Below are 21102 nucleotides of genomic sequence, written 5' to 3' on the forward strand. Positions count from 1 at the left end.
GCTTAAGTAACAGAGCTAGAGCTTAAACTTCTGATTCAAAGGCTGATGTTTTTTCTATCCAACATTCCTAGCTTTATAGGTACTGTGTGATGTTTACAATGTGAGCTAATCTGTTTGTAAAAAGACTTGAACTAGGGTTCTGCACAGAGTGAGTGCTATATTGAAATATATGATAAAGAAATATAATAAAAATTGTGCCATTCAAAGAATGAATGAAACATAGTTAACTGTTAGAGTTCAGGTCAGTCAAAGCAGAAAATATCCGCTAGGTTCTGAAGAAGAAAAATATTTTAATGATGTTAAAGGACTATTCTTGGGGAAAATAATGCAGAATATGGCTTACATTACTTTCACAGAAGCACAGTGCTCTTTAAGAATGGATGAGTCGGTTTCACAGACATCAGATAAGAATGCTCAGGACCCCTGATTATGGCAGGAGTCAATCCACACCCCCTTTCCTTTCTCAAAGATGCTTTGTGGGGAAATCAGTGGTCACTGAAGAACTGAAGCCCTTCCCAGGTAGCTCAGTGGCTTCTATCTTTCAAGGAAAAGGTTCTGTCACTTTGATAATACACAACAAAATTCAAAAGTCACAAACTGTTAGTAGCTGACTTATATTTATATACTGAAGTCCTAACTTCTCGTATTTCAGAATGTGACTATATTTGGAGATTGAGTCTTTAATGGGCTAATTAAATTTAAACAAGACCGTTAGGATGGCCCCTAATACAATCTGACTGGTGACTTTATAAAAAACGAGAAATTTGTACATAGACAAATACTTCAGGAAGACAATGTGAAGACACGAGGAGAATGTCATCTACAAGCCAAGGAGAGGGGCTTCTAACGAAACCAGCAGTGCTGACACCTTAATCTTAGAATTCTTTGCCTCTGGAAATAAAATCTGTTGTGAGAAAATAAGATGTGTTGTTTCAGCCACCCAGCCTATGGTACTTGGTTATAGCAGCCCTAGTAACCAGTGTACTGTTTCAAATCAGTAGCTGTCAAAACTGGCTGTGTTTAGAATCACATTAGAATTTTTTTTCTTAATTGATACTCAGGGTACCATCCCAGAACAATAGAATCAGAATTGCAGGGGAGAGGACGTGAGTGGCTGTGTTTTGCAAAGACTTCCCCAAAGATTCTGATACAGTTTAGGTCGAGAATCACCATTTACACTGTCTGCCCCCAGATGTGTCCCCAACTGATTCCTTTCAGGAGGGATAACAAATCCTACATCCAGGGTCTGGGTTATGGAGCTTGTTACTCAGAGTAAAGGAAGTCATCCCACAGGATCCAGTAATAGTCCAGTATGACTGATCTTTCCAGTCATTTGAATATCTGTTTAAAAATAGAGATTCACAGAAATTTTGATTTATGAATCTGGGAGTTCTAGGACAGGGGGCAGGAGTTTGTGTTTAAGACTGTCTCTGAGTGATTCTGGTGATATTTTAGATTAAGAATGGCTGAATATTTATTCCTAGGTATGTGTGTATGTATGGGCTTCCCTGGTAGCTCAGCTGGTAAAGAATCTGCCTTCAATGCAGGAGACCCAGGTTTGATTCCTGGGTTGGGAAGATCCCCTGGAGGAGGGAATGGCAACCCACTCCAGTATTCTAGCCTGGAGAATCCCCATCAACAGAGGAACTTGGCAGGCTACCATCCATGGGGTCACAAAGGGTTGGACACAACTGAGCGACTCAGCACAGCACAGCACATGTGTGTATGTATATATGTATTATGTATGTATTGTCTTCAGCAAGGAAAAGGTACCGTAATTCCACCACCAAAGGAACCTGTTCAGGTTTCTGATCTGTGATTGTTTCCCCGTGTCCTTTTCCATCATTAGATAGTTCAAAGATGAAAGTGTTAAGGACACTGGGAGTGATGCTTCCTAAGGCCCACTTGACTTCACAATCCAGGATGTCTGGCTCTAGGTGACTGATCACACCACTGTGGTTATCTGGGTCATGAAGATCTTTTTTGTATAGTTCTACTGTGTATTCTTGCCACCTCTTCTTAATATCTTCTGCTTCTGTTAGGTCCATACTATTTCTGTCCTTTATTGTGCCCATCTTTGCATTAAATGTTCCCTTGGTATTTCTAATTTTCTTGAAGAGATCTCTAGTCTTTCCCATTCTATTGTTTTCCTCTATTTCTTTGCACTGATCACTGAGGAAGCCTTTCTTATCTCTCCTTGCTATTCTTTGGAACTCTGCATTCAAATGGGTAAGTGAAGTGAAGTGAAGTGAAGTTGCTCAGTCGTGTCCGACTCTTTGCGATCCCATGGATTATAGCCTACCAGGCTCCTCCATCCATGGGATTTTCCAGGTAAGAGTACTGGAGTGGGTTGCCATTTCCTTCTCCAGAGGATCTTCCTGACCCAGGGATCAAACCCGGGTCTCCCGCATTGTAGGCAGATGCTTTACCGTCGGAGCCACCAGGGAAGTTCAAATGGGTATATCTTTCCTTTTCTCCTTTGCCTTTTACTACTCTTCTTTTCTCTGCTATTTGTAAGGCCTCCTCAGACAACCATTTTGCCTTTTTGCATTTCTTTTTCTTTATAGATGGTCTTGATCACTGCCTCTTGTACAATGTCACAAACCTTTGTCCATAGTTCATCAGGCTCTCTATCAGATCTAATCTGTTGAATCTATTTGTCACTTCCACTGTATAATCTTAAGGGATTTGATTTAGGTCATAACTGAGTGGAATTTTGCAGTTTGGTGTTTTGTGGTAATGACCTGAGGTTAATCAGTACTTTCTCTTTCTCAAACCTGCAGTTAGAGCAAAAGGTCTGATGCTAACAAATTATGTGTTTCACAATTGAAGTGTAAATTGAACTTCTAATCCATTTGTTTGCTAATCATCCCTCCTTATGAATACACTAATCAACCTCTTCGGGAAATTTACCTGTTATGTATAGTCATGTATGCATGCAACATTTCATTGACACAAAGCTATTGCTCCCCAGCCAAACAAGATCAGGTTGGAAGAAAAAAAGAAAAAGTCTATGGCAAGTGAAAGTCAATGTCAAAATAATAACTGACATGGGTCTTGAATGAAAAATGCTTATGTTCATCATCTCAAAACAACCTGTGTGATGTGCTGCTGTACCCATTTTACAGGTGAGGTCATCGAGGCTAGGAGAGAGACGTTAGCTCAGTCACCTTAAGTCCTGCAGCTGGGAAGTGGCAGAGGCAATTTAGCTCCAGAGCCTATGTACACTCTTAACACTTATACCCTCTACTGCCCCTAAGCTTACCCATCAACTCCTCCGTGAGCCCCTTTTCAGTCTCTTTTACTCTCTTTTATATTTAGTTTTGGAGAAGGAAATGGCAACCCACTCCGGTGTTCTTGCCTGGAGAATACCAGGGATGGGGGAGCCTGGTGGGCTGCCGTCTGTGGGGTCGCACAGAGTCGGACATGACTGAAGCGACTTAGCAGCAGCAGCAGCATATTTAATTTTGAGCTGATTTTGGAGTGTACGTTTCCTAACCAGTATCATATTTCAAACATGCTTCCTAATCAAAGACCAGAAATTACACAAGAAATATTTTTAGAGTAAGGGGTGCCTCTGCACAGTTCTCTTATTTTCACTTACGAAAAACTAATACACCATGATTTTCTTGAATATAATGTGTTTTTATAATAATTCTTCCTATGTATTAAATTGTAAGGATATCCATATGTCCATAAGCTATATTCATAATCCCATCCTAATATGAAAACTATTTTTGTTTTCCTACTATCTTTTAGTCTTCAACCTGCTGATGTTTTTTTTAATCATTGCAAATGGAGCATATTTTTTTATATTCAGTTTTTCACTTATGTAAAGATATTTTGTGTAGTTTTGAATAGTTCCAGGTAGTCATCAAAGTAAATATCAGAAAATAGTCCTTGGAGTGATGCATTTGGATGTGCAATCTTGTGTCTTCACATGTTCAGCACCTCCTATCTTTTAAAATCATTGAGACTGTAAACTTTTTGAGGTTGACTAAAGCAGAGACATTACTTTGCCAACAAAGGTCCGTCTAGTCAAGGCTATGGTTTTTCCTGTGGTCATGTATGGATGTGAGAGTTGGACTGTAAAGAAGGCTGAGCACCGAAGAATTGATGCTTTTGAACTGTGGTGTTGGAGAAGACTCTTGAGAGTCCCTTGGACTGTAAGGAGATCCAACCAGTCCATTCTGAAGGAGATCAGCCCTGGGATTTCTCTGGAAGGAATGATGCTAAAGCTGAAACTCCAGTACTTTGGCCACCTCATGTGAAGAGTTGACTCATTGGAAAAGACTCTGATGCTGGGAGGGATTGGGGGCAGGAGGAGAAGGGGACGACAGAGGATGAGATGTCTGGATGGCATCACTGACTCGATGGATGTGAGTCTGAGTGAACTCCGGGAGTTGGTGATGGACAGGGAGACCTGGCGTGCTGTGATTCATGGGGTCGCAAAAAGTCAGACACGACTGAGCGACTGAACTGAACTGAACTGAATCCTCTCTAAAACCCATCTCTAAATTTACACAGGTTGACATACTGCAGAAGAAATTTGTAGCAAATAAATGTTTATTGCATGTAGCCTAATAATTGTTATTCACATATTCTCTAGCTAGAAATTCCATACACACACAAAATATATATTTATATATAGAAGTGAAGTCGCTCAATCGTGTCCGACTCTTTGCAACCCCATGGACGGTAGCCTACAAGGCTCTTCCACCCATGGGATTTTCCAGGCAATAGTACTGGAGTGGGTTGCCATTTTCTTCTCCAGGGTATCTTTCTGACCCAGGGATTGAACCCGGGTCTCCCGCATTGCAGACAGATGCTTTACCATCTGAGCCACCAGGGAACTCATATATATACATACATATATATATAATGTAATATATGTATATATTTATATTGTTAGTTTAGAGCACATATTTCAGAGTCAGGCTGACTTGGACTAATACTCTTTTTCTGTTATTCGCTCCCTGAGTCACTTTGGGGAAACCGTTGAACTCCCCCAAATTGGTTTTCTTTTCTGTAAAGTGAGGACAATATTTACTTGCAGGTGGCAATTAAATAACAAAATTAAGGTGGAGTTCTTCCAGATGTCTCAGCTTGGCCCACTAAATGCCTGGTAACAGCTAAACAGTATTATAACAAAAATTCCTTTGAGGCCAGTCTGACATACAGTAGTTGTACAGAGCAAGGTAACAGTTTTATATAGTCCTAGGAGGACAAAGCACAGAGTGAGGTTTTCCTGGTCTTATTTGGAAATAGACAACACACTTCTTTTGCTGAATCTGGGCAAGGTTTCCCTGTGTGCGTTGCCAGAGCAAGTGTCTTCATATAAGCATGTCCATCCACTATGAGCCAGGACCTATAGTCAGGGATGTGGAAACATTTCTGGAAGGAGGAGTGGAAAGAAAAGAACCAGAATGGCTCCTTTCATCCAAGGCTAATCTCTTGAGCAGTAGGAGGGGAAGATAGGCCTGCCTAGAGCACTGGTACCTTTATAGAGGGTGGAGGCTGACTGTAATCTTGCAAACACACTGACAGGTAGGCAGGATTCAGAATGAGGTTCACATCTGCTTGCAGTTTTAAAGGCTCATTCTAGAGCCAGAGGGAGGGCTTGTGGGTGGCTGAACAAACTTATTCTGGGGCCAGATAGCCTGGGTTTGGCTGCTTGTCTCAGCCTCATACTAGTTATATGACCTTGAGCAAGATTTTTTGCTTTACTGTGGCCGATTCTCTTAATTGTGAAGTGGGGGTAAAAATAGCACCTACCTTCAAAGTTTGTTGTGAAAATTAAGGAAATTAATTTATGAAAGTGCTTGGAAAATATATGGCAAAAAACAAGCATTCAGTAAATGTTAGCTTTTGTAATCTACCTACCTGTAGAGAGCTGAATGGTTAGTTTTGCTCTTGCCAAGTTTTCCTTCCCCTCTTTTTTTCCATGATTGCACCTGAATTTATGTGCCTTTCCACTTAAGAGGTGACTCTTGATGGTTTCTTGTTTTCTAGGGGCAGGAAAATGTATAGCATTATGAATGATAAGTCCTCAGCCTGTTCTGTTATTAAATTAAAGTCATGGAGGCAGTTACTTTTTATATTAAGAATGGTTCATCTTTCTAACTAATCATTAAGATGTAAAATCTGCACTCCGATAGACCTGGGCAGTACAGAACATAATTGCAGGCAGAACAGGAATTACGCTTCCACACATTTCTGAGATTAGAACATGAATTAGTTTTTAGCAGATGTGTTTGCTCAGGATTCCAATTTCTTTTCTCATTCTCCATGATAGATTCCTTCAACCACAGCTGGAGTATTTGGTGGGGCTGGACTCCCTCCCCGCCCTTAATTTATTGTCCATGTTGCCTGCTGAGAGCGGGCTGTGGAAACAGGGCTGTGCTTTCACACTTCCTCCTCCCCAGCTCTTTTCATTCAGTCTCTGGGATTTGACTTGTCACTAAGCCCACTTTGTGGGCTTCCCTGGTGGCTTAGATGGTAAAGAATCTGCCTGCAGTGTGGGAGACCTGGGTTTGATCCCTGGATTGGAAGATCCTCTGGAGAAGAGAATGGCTACCCACTCCAGTATTCTTACCTGGAGAATTCCATGGATCTGGAGACTGGCAGGATACAGTCAATGGGGTCACAAAGAGTTAGACATGACTGAGTGACTAACACTTTCACTTTCAAACTCAATTTAGAGCCACTGATCTCTGAATTCTGTTGTTAAGTTTTTTGTGCTCTTGCTCTAAGATATATTACAAAGATCAGATTTTGCTGCCTGGATAGTTCCCAAGGGCAGCATGTGGCTAGGCAGGTGCCAGGCTAGTGTTGAGTCTGGAGATCCTTGTGGCTGGCTGGCCTGTTGGTGTGGAGGTGAACAGTTCAGTAAGAGGATGCAAGATTCTGATCCAGCCAACTTTTTGTGAAATCTGACTCTGAATGGGACTTTGTGATAGGTGGTTTCAGATGCTGCCTCATTCACTCTCCACACCAACCTGATCTCTAGGCTGCAGATTGGTGGGGATACCTGAGAGAGACCACGAAAGAGCATTGCCCCTCTCAGCCTGAATTCTGAACAGTTTGGGAAATAAAAGAGCAAAGATGGAGGCCAGGATATCATCTTCATTGTAGAGATGCTAAGGTGACTGATGTAGGTTACTATCAGAGCCAAACGAGCTTCCAAAGAATGAACCCCAGATTCAGGACTTGAACACGCCGGTCCCAAACGCAGTGGAAGCTTCTTTACCTGGTCCCCTGACCCCAGCAGTGTCCAAGGCCCTCTCTGTGGACCGCTCAGTTTCAGGAGGAAGGGTGTGGAGCTGAATGGAGTGTGTCCAGTTTTCTTCCCAGTGTGCTTTAACCACGTGTCACTCCAACTGGAGATGAATGAAATGAGTCAAGTGTTAGAGAGAGGCCATAGGAGCGTGTTTTGGGAAAATATGTCCCCGTGAAAACAGTGTAGGGTAAAGTTCAGATGACAAAACCAAGGCACAGAGAAACTCGGTAACTTGCAAAAGGCTTCAACCGCTCCTTAGCAGTGGAGCTGAAATTTCAATACAATCCTTTCACTCTCCTACCTTAGGCTGAGTCAGAGATTTTCTCCACATGGAAAAATTGGAATCTTGACATAGGAAAGAGCTGTAAAAGGTCATTCATCCTTTAGAATCCAAAGCATAATTTTACATAAACTGTCCAAGAAGAATAGGTCGGTCTTTTCTCCTTTAATTTTGCTGCCTCTGCTTTTGTTGTTAACTCTCTGTTGAAAATTCTAGTGGGCTTATCTTCCATAATATGGGTCACTTTCTTCTCATGAAATTCTCCTGGCCACTAGACCTCTTTCCCTCCAAACTGACTGATCTGGTACACCAAAGCCCACGTCTGAGAAATTTGCTTTTAGACCACAGATTATCAGCTTTCTTCCCCATCATCTTCACTAGTGGCCAGACAGTAAAGAATCTGTCTGCAATTCAGGAGACCCAGGTTCGATCCCTGGGTTGGGAAGATGCCCTGGAGAAGAGAATGGCTACCCACTCCAGTACTCTTGCCCGGTAAATTCCACAGACAGAGGAGCCTGGTGGGTTACAGTCTGTTGGGTCTGAAAGAGTCGGACACAACTGAGCAACTAACACTTTCACTTTTTTTTCCTTCCCCATGCCATCTCTTGCCCAGCAATGCCAGCTCCTTAGCCAGAGAGGAATGCTGCCCTAGCACCAACGGACTGTGACAACCATCTATATACCTCCTGCCTGACCTGATGTTCTCAGCTTTGACAGGCCAGCTGAGGACCCAGTAAATGTTTTGAAACGTTTTATTGTTTTAAATTCCCTTCTTCCCCGTGTGATTATCATGGTGCTTACTATTTACATTTTGAATTGCATTTTTTAAACTTTTGGCATTAGATAGCTGAATGGCATCTTCTTTAAGGACAGCTTACACAATATCCTGCAGGGGTGAGAACTTGCTCTCAAATTGTGTTCATGTTCAGACCTCGGCTTCCTTGGGGCTTTGTGGGGAGGGGTGGGTGATGGTGGAGGGATTTATGGGTGCAATTTCCACTAGGAGGCTTCCTGGAAGATCTTTATGAATGAGCTATATAAAGGCCCTAGAGGAAACATAGTGTCACAGCCTCTGGGTACTGAAAGGCTTTATGAACCACACAGGGCTGGAAGCAATTAGCAGCAGCAAGACTTGGAAAATAGGAGGAAAAAGGTAAATCTTATAAGCAGAACTCGACATGGGAATTTAGAATCTACTTCCAGTGAATAAGAAGTTATATTCCAGAAGCCATGAAATCCCAGAATTGTACTTACATGCATGTGAGCTAAGTTGCTTCAGACGTGTCCAACTCTTTGCAACCCCAAGGACTGCAGCCCACCAGGCTCCACTGTCCATGGGATTCTCCAGGCAAGAACACTGGAGCGGGTTGCCATGTCCTCCTCCAGGGGATCACCTGACCCAGAAATTTACCCCAAGTCTCTTCTGTCTCTTGCATTGGCAGGCAGGTTCTTTACCACTTAGATACCACTTAAAATTTACCACTTAAAATTACTCTGGAGCTTAAAATATCTTTTGCTAAACTGAAAGTGTGTTCACTTTTTATGTTATGTTCCCTTGACATATTATTATCCAGATAGATGTGCATTGTTAGAAACTCATCTTTTAATTACAATAATGAAAATCCAGTAATCTTGGGCTTCCAGTTAAGGATTCCTCAAGAAATCAGGACGATTTAAAACAGGATTCTGATTCTTGCTGGTCAGTTTCTGGAAATCTACTCTGGAGTTACTTTTTCCGAGAAACTGTAGAACAACTTTTATTTGAAATTCTGCAGAGCATTTCCTTTCTTTCTCTCTTTTCTGTCTTCATGGCCGAAACCTCAGTGGTTAAGCAAGAAGGTTTAAGTGGTTTTGCAAAGGTAAACTCTTGCCTATAGGAAAGAAGTTGCAGCTTTGAAGGACCCTAGAAAGAAAACTGCCCTCCCACATGTTGCAAAGAAATGTTTCCTATTTATGGCCAGGGTCATTGGCCGGTCACTCGAGGGTAGCTTGTCCTGAACAATTTAATTCCGGTTGGGAAGCTAGCAACCCTGCACTGCTCTGTGGATAAGCGTGTAAGCAGCCTTCCACGGCAAGTTCTGCTTCTGATTCCCTTGAGCTCGGATATTCTTTGGACTGTCAAACTGGCACCTTTGGATATTTCTATGACCTTGAAAATTAGAATAATTAAGTTTCCTCTGGCATAGCGGGAGTTGATATGTGTAATTAACAGCAGCCAGCAGTCCCTGGAGAACAAATTTATGAAAGACATTAAAGGAGGCAAGAAGCAGCCCTTTTTGAATGAGGGGAAGTGAGCATTAGTTATGTGAGCCTGGTGGTATTTGGATGTTCTTATCACACGCATATCGCTACTTCTCTGAAATTTAATAATGCATTTTCCTTTTATTTTTCTTGGTAGTATCCATCATGTGAAGTAGAGGGATGTGAATGATTGGCAACCAAATTAATGAACAGGGGTGAGAACTTAAAAAAAAAAAAACTTCTTTATAGGGGAGAAAAAAAATTAGTTGGAGGCTACATTAAATTTTGCAACAAAAACTTTGAGACCCCAGTAATTGTTGATGTGTATTTTCTTTTCCTAAGCTGTGAAAGTGCCTAGTATGAATTGGTCACAAGTTCCTGCCTGAAAAATGGGCAAGGAATATTTTGAACATATGTCTTTTTAAACATTTCTCCAAACAATTCTGACTCTTTATAGCACTGTTTTCTCAGCAATTGTCTTTAAATGTATATAGATAGTTAGGCTGACGGACAAATGAGAGAGGGGGAAGGAGAACAGTCCATTAGGATGCGGTTCTGTCTGTCTGGGTCTTCCCTAGTGGCTCAGAGGTTAAAGCGTCTGCTTGCAATGCAGGAGACCGGGTTTAACCCTGGGTCAGAAAGATCCCCTGGAGAAGGAAATGGCAACCCACTCCAGTATTCTTGCCTGGAGAATCCCATGGACAGAGGAGCCTGGTGGGCTACAGTCCATGGGGTTGCAAAGAGTCGGACACGACTGACCCACTTCACTTTCACTTTCTGTCTGTCTAGGCAGACTGTAGGTGTGGTCTCAGCTGATGCGTATTAGGGTTCTATCTGTACATACTCTCTGTGGCTGAGCTCTTGTAAAGGGCGTGTGCTTCCTCTAGACTCATTCTGATCTTTATTTCACAGTGTTGGAACTGCTGTCAAAAAGAATGCAAGTGATAGTATCTGTCGGTAGGATATCCTTCTAGCTGTAAGAACACAGATTTTACAGTGATATACACACCTTCAAGGAAATGATCAAGGCGTCTAGTAGTCTGTGCTCCTACTGCTTAGTCACTCAGCCTGTCTGACTCAATGCTGCCCCATGCACTGTAGCTTACCAGGTTCTTCTGTCCATGGTATTTTCCAGCAAAAACAGTGGAGTGGGTTGCCATTTCTGTCTCTGGGGGATCTCCCAGCCCAGGGATGACCCTCGTCTCATGTCTCCTGCATTGGCAGGTGGGTTCTTTCCCACTGGCGCCGCCTGGGAAGCTCCCTGGGAATCTCTGCCAAGAGGCAGAGAAAGATCAATGAAAGTCCTTAGTCTTTGTGAAGAGCATCATAGACATCTTTGCCACTGAGGATGGGTTGATCAGTAACTCAACCAAGTAACTTTACCAAGTGGTGGTTGGTAAAGGTTACAGCCAAGGGTGGGCGCTGGGCGGGTGCACTGCACATGGTCAGTCGGTCTTAGTTCTCTGGTGAGTCCGCGATTGACGAAACTTTGCTAAAAATGTCTAAGGAACAACCAACTCCATTTATAAATCCAGAAACTCCTGGATATGTTGGATTTGCAAACCTTCCCAAATCAAGTTCATCGAAAATCAGTGAAAAAAGGTTTTGAATTCACACTAGTGGTGGTCGGTGAATTGGGTCTCATAAAATCGATGCTCATAAACCTCATCTTGCTGACTGACCTCTACCCAGAAAGAGTCTTACCTGGAGCTGCAAAGAAAATTGCAAGAACTCTTCAAATTGAGGCTTCAACTGTTGAAACTGAAGAGCAAGGATCAAGCTGCGTCTGACCATGCTGGACGCACCGGGCTTCGGGAACACCATCAACTGCAGGGACTGCTTTAAAACAGTCATCTCCTACATCGATGGCAGTTTGAACAGTGCCTGCAGGATGAGAGTGGTCTGAGCAGAGGCGCATCATCAGTAACAGGGTGCACTGCTGCTTTTACCTCATTTCCCCTTTCAGACACAGACTTCAGCCGTTGGATGTTGCGTTTGTGAAGGCAATACACAGCAAGGTGAACACTGTGCCTGTCGTTGAGAAAGGCTACATGCGCACACTGAAGGAGCAGGAGCACCTGAAGAAAAGGATTCTGGATGAAATCGAGAAACATGACATCAGAATCTATCACTTACCTGATGCAGAGTCTGGTGAAGATGAAGATTTCAAAGAGCAGACTAGACTTCTCAAGAGCAGCATCCCTTTCTCTGTGGTTGGATCCAATCAGCTGATTGAAGCCCAAGGCAAGAAGGTCAGAGGCCGCCTCTACCCTTGGGGCATCCTGGAGGTGGAGAACCTGGAGCACAAGGACTTTCTGAAGCTGAGGACGACGCTCATCACTCACGTGCAGGATCTCCAAGAGGTGACCCAGGACCTTCACTATGAGAACTTCTGATCAGAGAGGCTCAAGAGAGGTGGCAGAAAGGTGGAAAATGAGGACATGAATAAAGACCAGATTTTTCTGGAAAAGGAAGCTGAGTTCCACCACATGCAAGAGATGATCACCTCGATGAAGGGGCAGCTGTAGCTGCAGGGCAGCGACAGTGATGGCAAGATCCACGGGCAGCACGTGTGAGGAAACACTTTGCAAGATAAATATTCCCATGAGTAACACAGCTGCATATTTGCAAGACTGTTGGAGGGGTGCCTGTCCACATTTCATAGTGCCTGTGCCTGAGAATGTATTTATTTTTTTTTTAACTTTTGATGTGTTATTTTGTATGAAGTACCTTAACATTTACATTACATTGTGATGTTATACTTGATATTTTGTGAAGTGAACTGTCCATCTTCCTTCTTCTTCCACTTGAAGTAACCACTAACACTGGCATTGGTTCCCAGGGACCAGTCAGCACATATAGTTAGTAGGTGAATTTGGTTTGACTGGCCTAACCGACTAATCATGATTTACTTCCAGAACATTCAGATTTTTGAGAATGTTCCTGAGCAGTAGAGACATGAACACAGAAGGACAAGCTGCCTGGGTATGAGGCCATTTCTCACCAAGCCCTGGCACCTGCTTCCCTGCCTTGCTTTTGTCTGAGCACAGCATGTAAAACCAATTTTGCTGCTATAACTCCATACTCTTAATTCATCTGCACATTATCTGTTTACCAAATGAAAAGAAGTCTAATTAGATACATGTTTATACTTAAATAGCTTTTTCACAAACAGGCTGTTGGGGTGAGTTTTTTAAAAAGTCTTTGAATTCTGAGGTCATTTTTTTAACTCCTGGTTTGGCTTCACTTGGACTGATCCCGTCCTGAATGGTTTTCAGGCAGACAGCAGTGTGTGGCCTGTCCCATCCATTTTTAGCCACCATGGTTTCCTTCCTTACATGTTACACAGACTTATCCATAGGTGGCTTGAGAGTGAAGGCTCTTTCAGACTTGCTCCGTGGGCTGGCTGACGGCTGTCACTGTGCTGGCTGGTTTCCTTGCCCTGCGGTTGATCAGTCCCCAGAAGTGACACATGGAAGGAGACTGGAGTGGGTGGGTGCTGGCTCAGCGTTCTCATCCCACTAGAGCCCGGGGGCTGACGTGGAGAAGCGCTGAGCTCCAGGGCTGAGGCCACCCAGGCAGGGAGGGAGATGGTGACAGCCGGCCAGGTGTGCTGCAGAAGGCCGTCTGGTGTTCTCCTGACCGCCCTTGTACTGCTGCCTGATTGCGAGCGGTCAGAGCCATAGCTTTAGGTGCAGTGTACAGGTTTAACCAAGTGTTCCATGACTTTAGGGTACCTCCCTGCAGGACCAGTTATTTGGGTTATTTTGGCATTTATCAACTATGCTAGTAAAAGCTGTCATTTAAAAAGGGGGCGGGGTGGCAGTACTCGAAAGCGGTAGAGGTAGTAAGCCCGATATAGTCTACTTAGTGCCAGGTGCCACCTGATGGATGCATGGGCGTGGGTGGACCTACGCTTTCAAACCCCCTTTTGTTTTGCTGCCCCAATCTAAATACCTTTGCTAATAGATAATCGCTCTTTTACTAAGAGATAAAACTTTACCTATAAAAATGTATTTTGAAAACTTATTTTACACAGCAATTTTGTGTCCATTGAAACTAACCTTTTACCAATAAAGCACTACTGTTTAGATATTTTAAAAAAAAGATTACAGCAGAGAAGAGATTTTCTAAAAAGCATGTAAAGGTTGCTGTAGTGCTGTGATGGGAACAAGTACCCACAGGGGTGGTGCTGTAATGACCTGTACACTGTGATTCAGTTAATGCTAAAGCAGACAAGCACATACTAGTTCTTTGATGGAAATAACTAACAAGAGGGCAGATGATAACTTCCCTATAAACATCCACTGTGGTAACCCTAAATTGATGTCCTTGTTTTATTGTTGATCTCTACCAACTACTACTCACATTACTGCTCATTAGCTGTCTTCTCACCCAGAATGAAATCAGCTTTGAGAAGATGTGAATGTTTAAGAAATTAATCAAAAGATATCCTTAGAGCCTGGACTCAGTGAATCAGTCAGAGTAAGACAAATTATTGCTCAAATGCTGCTTTTCATCCTGTTCACTAATAAAAACAAATGCTATAAATTGATTATTTATTATGTACCACAGTGTACTGTGTATGTTAGGCCTGGCAAAATGTCATTTCCACTTTCTTTGGATTATTTAATTGTGCTAATCAAATTTCAGGTTCTCTGGTTCTAAGTGGAAGATTCATCATTTTTGTCTCTTTGCAGTCCAAATAAAGACTAGAGTCCCAAAATATTAAAAAAAAAAAAAAAAGTCCCTTAAGGCACTCAAAAAGAAAGAAAGGATACAAATGATGTGATCAAATGAGTCTGAAAAACACTAGCCACATATCTTTTTTGAGTTTGAAATTTCATATAAAGTAGAGCAGTGGCTCAGAGAAATCTTGGGCCAAAGAACTTTTTCTTATTTCAGCTTACACTTTTACTTTTTAATTTATTCAACTCACTTTTGCTTATTCAACATAAGAATTATACATAAAGAGCTAACGTTTATTGACGGGGACTCTTGTCCAAGGTATTATTTTATTGCCTATCCCAATTTTGTTTCACTGTAACACATATTAACTGTCTGATAAACGATCACCCATTTAAGGGAAACAAAATGTGTACACCATGTATGACTTGTGAACCTCATGGTCTGAATCAGCACTACCCAATAGACAGACAATAGATCCAACAGATAGACAACCACACTATGTGATTTTTAGTTTTCTAGTTAAATGGGCAAAAAAAAAAAAAAAAAAACCTCAGGTGAAAATAATTTTAGTAATAGATTCTACTAACCTACTGAGCTTCCTTGGTGACTCAGACAGCAAAGAATCTGCCTGCAACTCAGGAGACCTGGGTTCGACCTCTGGGTTGGGAAGACCCCTTGGAATAGGAAATGGCAACCCACTCCAGCATTCTTGTCTGGAGAATTCCATGAACAGAGGAGCCTGGTGGACTACAGTCCATGGGGTCACAAAGAGTCAGAGATGACTGAATGACTAACACTTTCACTTCACTTATTAACCTACTAGGTATATTAATATTAAAAAATAAAAGTTATATTAAAATATCTTCTTAAAGATACTTTACATTTTACCATTTTTTCCTACTCAGTCTTCAACATCCAGCACGTATTTTGCACTTAAACATTCTGCAGTTCAGACGGCTCCATATCAACAACTCAGTAGCCGCATGTGGCCAGTGGCCACTATTCTGGATGGTGCAGGTCCTTCCCAGGATGGCCTTAGCGGGAAAGCCTTCCCTGAGCTTGTTTCCAGGAGTTCTGTGTGACCAGTTCTCCTTGACTCCCGTCAACTCATCTGGAATGCAGATCAGTTGATAAGAGACCTGTAGGCACACATTTTCTGTTTCTTTGATTGTTTCAGCTGCATTCAGCTCCAGTATCAAGTTTTCCCAATGGAGAGGGAGCACGATTGGGTAAATCTTCATGAGTTAATGAAAATCAGCAGGAAGATATCCATAAACCTCGTTTAACCTTGTCAGCATAACATTTAATTTTACTTAGGGTAGGCCCTTGAGTGTGCTGGAAGCCTGACAGTTGGATGTGTGATTTTAAAGAAAGGTATTTTGCTGGAACATTGTTCTGGTCTTTGCGGGCTAGAAAAATTTCAAATGCAGTATAATTTAAGCAGGTATGTGTACAGGTATTTATGGAAAATAGCTGATAATAGTCATAGACAACCTTTCTTTGTTTTTCATGGGCCAAGCCCTATTAATATTCAGTATCTCTTTTAATTGTTACAATTCTATTAATTGCCTCATCGTATAGATAAGAAAACTAAGGCTTAGTCAGGTTAGGAAATTTTGACTGATCTTCCACCATTGTGAGTTGTGTTCAATGCTGGAACCCATGCTGTTACAGAACATGGGATCCCTGTGTGCTCTTCATTGAAGAATTCACAACCTTCCAGGATCTGAATGGAAGCTGAGTTTGGGTAGTCATGGTAGGATGGCTGTAGACCAACTACTGCAAGAGAATGTGCTTCAAGGAACATCTCTGAATATCTTTGTCACTGAGGTGTTAAAATACTTTCTTCCTTTCTGTAAATGTGATGGTTATAACATTTCTTTTCTAAAAATCAGGGAATAGTTTGAACTTAGGCTGGGAGAGTCAAGATAATTCTCTGAGTCTACTTTCAGTTTATCCAGACCCTGCAATTTCAACATGATGGCTCTCTCTGTTACCAGAAATTGTGGCTCTGACAAGCTCCTGCTGCAGTCACTTCATTAATCTTACTCTACCAGGACACCTGTTCACTACTGTGCAGTGTCAGCTGATATCATGTGGTAATTATGTTGTTAATTCATGGGCTGATGTTTTCCAGACTGAAGCATGGCTTCCTGTAGGCAGTGATCTGGGAAATCAAATCGAGGAAAACATTGACAGTTTGCTTCTGCCAGCTTGGGAATATGGCGTGAGTTTGGGTGGAAAGAATTTCATTTTGTGAGTGTGGTGTTTTTCACTGGGGCTACTATTCAGCACAAGTTCTGTTAACTGACTGGTGGTACAAAATATGAATTCTTGAGTGAGATGACCTAAACGGAGCTAGGATCTAAACTCTGGCTCCATTCCTTAGTTTGGGATCTTGAAATTGATTTGCAGATAGTAAACAAATTATAAAAATAATAAGCAAAGTGAAAAAAGTGATGGGGAACATTGAAATCCATGATCACACTACTCAGAGATAAATGTGGTAGGGCTTCCCTGGTGGCTCAGATGGTAAAGTGTCTGCCTGCAATGCGGGAGATCTGGGTTTGATCCCTGGGTTGGGAAGATCCCCTGGAGAAGGAAATGGCAACCCACTCCAGTATTCTTGCCTGGAGAACCCCACAGACAGAGGAGCCTGATAGGCTACAGTCCACGGGGTTGCAAAGAGTTGGACACGACTGAGCAACTTCACTCACTCACTCACTCAATACTTTGATGTAGAGCTCTTCATATCTTTGTCTTGCTGTGTGCATATATGAATTTTCTAAAAATGGAATTATACCATGCATCTTGTTTACAACCTATTTTTATCATTTGTGGGTAAATTTTTATCTGTTAATAAATGTTTCTCAATAACAAATGACTTCATACTTTCTTAATGACTACATACTATTCTGCTGTATGGATGCACTGTAATGCATTCAGTCAACACCCACCACTGAGCATTTGGTGCTTTTTCTGTGCGTGTGCCTTGGCAAATAGCACTATGATGAAACTATCTTATGCCTAAAGAGCATGCAGCTCTTTCCAGTGTTGGTCTCCGTGTAAAGCGCTGAGGATGGTCACGATCTGCAGCTAGGAGGTGAGGGCCAAGGTGGAACTGTCACCACTTCCTGGACAGAGGAGGAAGAAGAGCAAGGCTCTTCCAGGAAGCAAATCTAAGAGTGAGGGCAGATGGCGTAAAGGATATGATACAGACAACAGGCAAGGCAAGCCAAACCGGAGATCCTGCAGATAAGGACTAGAAAGAACTTCTGTTAGCAGCACAGACTTTCTCTGTGTTGCCCATTGCTGGAACCCTTGTCTCTTTGAGGCTGTGACCCTGTGCCCCAAGCTGTCAGAGAAGGTCCAAAAGCTGTGTGAGTGGGGGCATCCAGGAAACATCCTTGAAGTAGACACTGTAGGTGATAAATATGATATATAAATACAAATAGGCCAAGAGGAAATATGAAAGTGTTTTATATGGGAATACCACATGGATGGCCTGGTATGACTTCGACCTGTGAGCTTTGAGAAGCTAGCCATGCAGGTGTGTGGTTGTAACCACTCCTCAAAGCTTCTGGTAGCTATATGTGAGTTCCTTTGCAGTGAGGAGCCTGCCCAACTTGCTTGCCCAGAGAAGTGGAAGAGAATGGCTGATAGATGGATATCAATGTCCTTGCCTTAAAAAAAAAATCATCAAAAGGACCTTGTTTAGAGGGCTTCCCTGGGGGTCCAGTGGTTAAGACTCTTCACTCCCAATGCAGGAGGCCCAGATTCGGTCACTGGTCAGGGAACCAGATCCTGACTGGTCAGCTGAGAGCTGACATGTGCTGCTGCAGCCAAGACCCAGTGCAGCCAGATACAATTTTTAAAATATATTTTTAAAGAGATGCCATCCAAATTAGTCTGACCTCCCAGAATAGCACTCTACTTAATATAATTATACATTAAAATAGGGCTTCCCAGGTGGCTCAGTGGTAAAGAACCTGCCTGCCAATGCAGGAGACACAGGTTTGATCCCTGGGGCGGGAAGATCCCCTGGAGCAGGAAATGGCAACCCACTCCAGTATTCTTGCCTGAAAAGTCCCATGGACAGAGGGCAGACTACAGTCCATCAGGTCACGTGACTTAGAGTCGGGCATGACTTAGTGATTAAACAACATTATAATGAACAAACTGAAACATCGTATTAGAGCATTGGGTCAGAATTAAGCCAGCAGTGTACCTACCTCTCACAGAGACAGGTAAGAGAAAAAGCATCACCTCCTCCTTCAAAGCCTCTTACTTATGACCAGAAGGAAATCCCCAGTTTTCCCCCAAACACTGCCTCTTGTTAGGTGGTTTCCAATCTTTTTCTCCCATGGTAAACAGTGTTATAATGAGACTGTGCTATTCCAGCTCGGTTGTTCTGTTTTAACTAATGGAATTTCATTGTATTTTTGCCGTAGGGATTTGAAGCAGTGGGTAGAACCATACAGGGCTTAACTGATAAATAATAAATGCCACAATGCCCATTAATCTATATTTGGAAGCAGCATTTCCCTTGCTCTTTCCAGGTTCTGACATTTACTTGTACACTTTGTCCCTGACTATGTAGGTTTCTATAGTTGCCTTTTCTGTGGAATCATTTTCTTTATTTAAAAAATTTTTTTAAACTTTTTATTCTGGATTGTAGTATAGCCAATTAATGGGCTTCCTTAAAGAATCCACCTGCCAATGCAGGACACATGGGTTCGATGCCTGGTAAATCCCATGGAAAATCCCATGGACAGAGGAGCCTGGGAGACTACAGTCCATGGGGCTGCAAAAGAGTCAGACATGACTTAGCGATTAAACAGCAACAAACAGTTGAGTAACAAGGTTGTGATAATTTCAGGTGCACCTCAAGGGGACTCAGCAATATGTAGACATGTATCCTTTCTCCCCCAAACTCACCTCTCATCCAGGCTGCCATATAACACTGAGCAGAGTTCCATGTGCAAGTTCCAGTAGGTCCTTGTTGGTTATCCATTTTAAATATTAGCAGTCTGCCCATCCCAGACTCCCTAACTATTCCTTCTCCTCAGCAACTAAGTCTGTGAGTCTGTTTCTGATTTGTAAATAAGTTCATTTGTCTGATTTCTTCTTAAGGAATATATATATTTTTTAGTTTCCAGAATCAGTAATGTATATTTTTTTACACCACTTTCTCAGTAGGGAAGAAAGATCATATGTGTGAGGTCGAACTTGTTTTCTGTATTTTGCCATGAAAATTGAGAAATTCAGTACTGCCTCTGCACCCCCTTTTTTCTGACTGCCCTTCCCAGCCACAGCAGAGAGACTTTTCGTCTGTGTCCCTCACCCTAAGTGGTGCGGGCCATTATGACTGTCCTTTGGAAGATCGTTTTCATTGGCTTCCCAGAGGTGTCTTACCTGTTGGGCTTTTATACGGTGTGATGCCCTGCCGGGGGAACTGACAAGCGGCAGCATCGCTTTGCACGGCCTGGGCTCTGAGCAGGCTGTCGGACAGCTGAGCCCGGCTCAAGGAGGACACAGGAGTCCTTGCACTGCGATTCCATCAGCCTTTAGCCCATGGCTTTCATTCAGCAAAATTCATCAACCAGCATTGCGCCTGACTTCTGGGGGCCAAGCGCAGGCCCTTGATGACTGCTCGCTACATTTGAATTGAAGCAGCATTTGCAACTATTTATCATAAAGTGTTGAGACAGTTGGTTACAGATCCCCATATTAAGATGACATTGGTGACAACCTTGACGTGCAGACTGTCCTCTGTTTCAGTCCTGTGACCCTCTGTGCAGGAGTGTGCTGGGGCATGGCTCCATCTGTCCGGGAGCAGGGCACGGACCTGTTAGAGCGCAGCCAGGCGAGGACGGATGCCTGAATGGGGTGGCGCTGGCGCGTGATTGCGCCGCAGGGTGCGTGCTCCGCCGGCAGAGCCTGCGGCTTCAGAACCTGCTTTATGCACGTGGAGGGTTCCGAGCACCCCGTCGCCCATGGGGTCAGTTGGTCCTGACAGCTTCTCCCATAGTGCTGAGGAGGTGAGGAGCGTTGAATCAGGAAACGTGCAGGGGGCTTTGGGGGTCTGACTCCCTCCCCTGGCCGGCTCTGCAGCCTGGAGAAACCACAGTGCGCCTCTGAGCCTGAGTCGTCTTCAGAGTCCGCCGCAGAACACCATGCGTGGCCATCTTCTGTGCTATTGTCAGCTTCCGTTGAATAAGCTCCTCCTGTTCTTGGAAATGCTCTCTAACTTCCCTGTCTGCTCCTGGAATAGAGGACGGGCTTGGAAGTATTTGATGATGGAATGAACCAAAAGTACTACACGGATCATTCTGGTCAAACCTTTTCAAATTCTAGCAGATGGGGTCTCATTGCCTTCCTGCTCATTTGAGGGGAGAGCGAGTGCCTCACTTGCTCAACTTGGGGAACAGCCAACACTGGTGTGATGTCACCATGCATTTCTCTGGTGAAACATCAAACCCACGTTTCCAAGGCGGTCCAGAGGATCAGGAACAGGAAGCTGGCTGGTGCAGGGATGTGTTTCTGCAGTTGCTTCAAATGCTGGTTGATCTTGAACTTTGCATGCCTGGTCTGCAAGCCTGGAGCTCCTTCA

At 43.1% G+C, this 21102-nt stretch overlaps 1 protein-coding gene and 1 pseudogene across 1 annotated transcript in view; both read left to right on the forward strand.

Moving 5' to 3' along the window:
- The window catches only part of FAT3 (FAT atypical cadherin 3), an 801278-nt gene that overhangs the window by 257113 nt on the left and 523063 nt on the right, over positions 1-21102 (forward strand).
- Positions 11307-12470, forward strand: LOC113886439 (annotated as a pseudogene).

The sequence above is a fragment of the Bos indicus x Bos taurus genome, chromosome 29 (assembly GCF_003369695.1).
Source record: "Bos indicus x Bos taurus breed Angus x Brahman F1 hybrid chromosome 29, Bos_hybrid_MaternalHap_v2.0, whole genome shotgun sequence".
In the NCBI taxonomy this organism is placed as follows: Eukaryota; Metazoa; Chordata; class Mammalia; order Artiodactyla; family Bovidae; genus Bos; species Bos indicus x Bos taurus.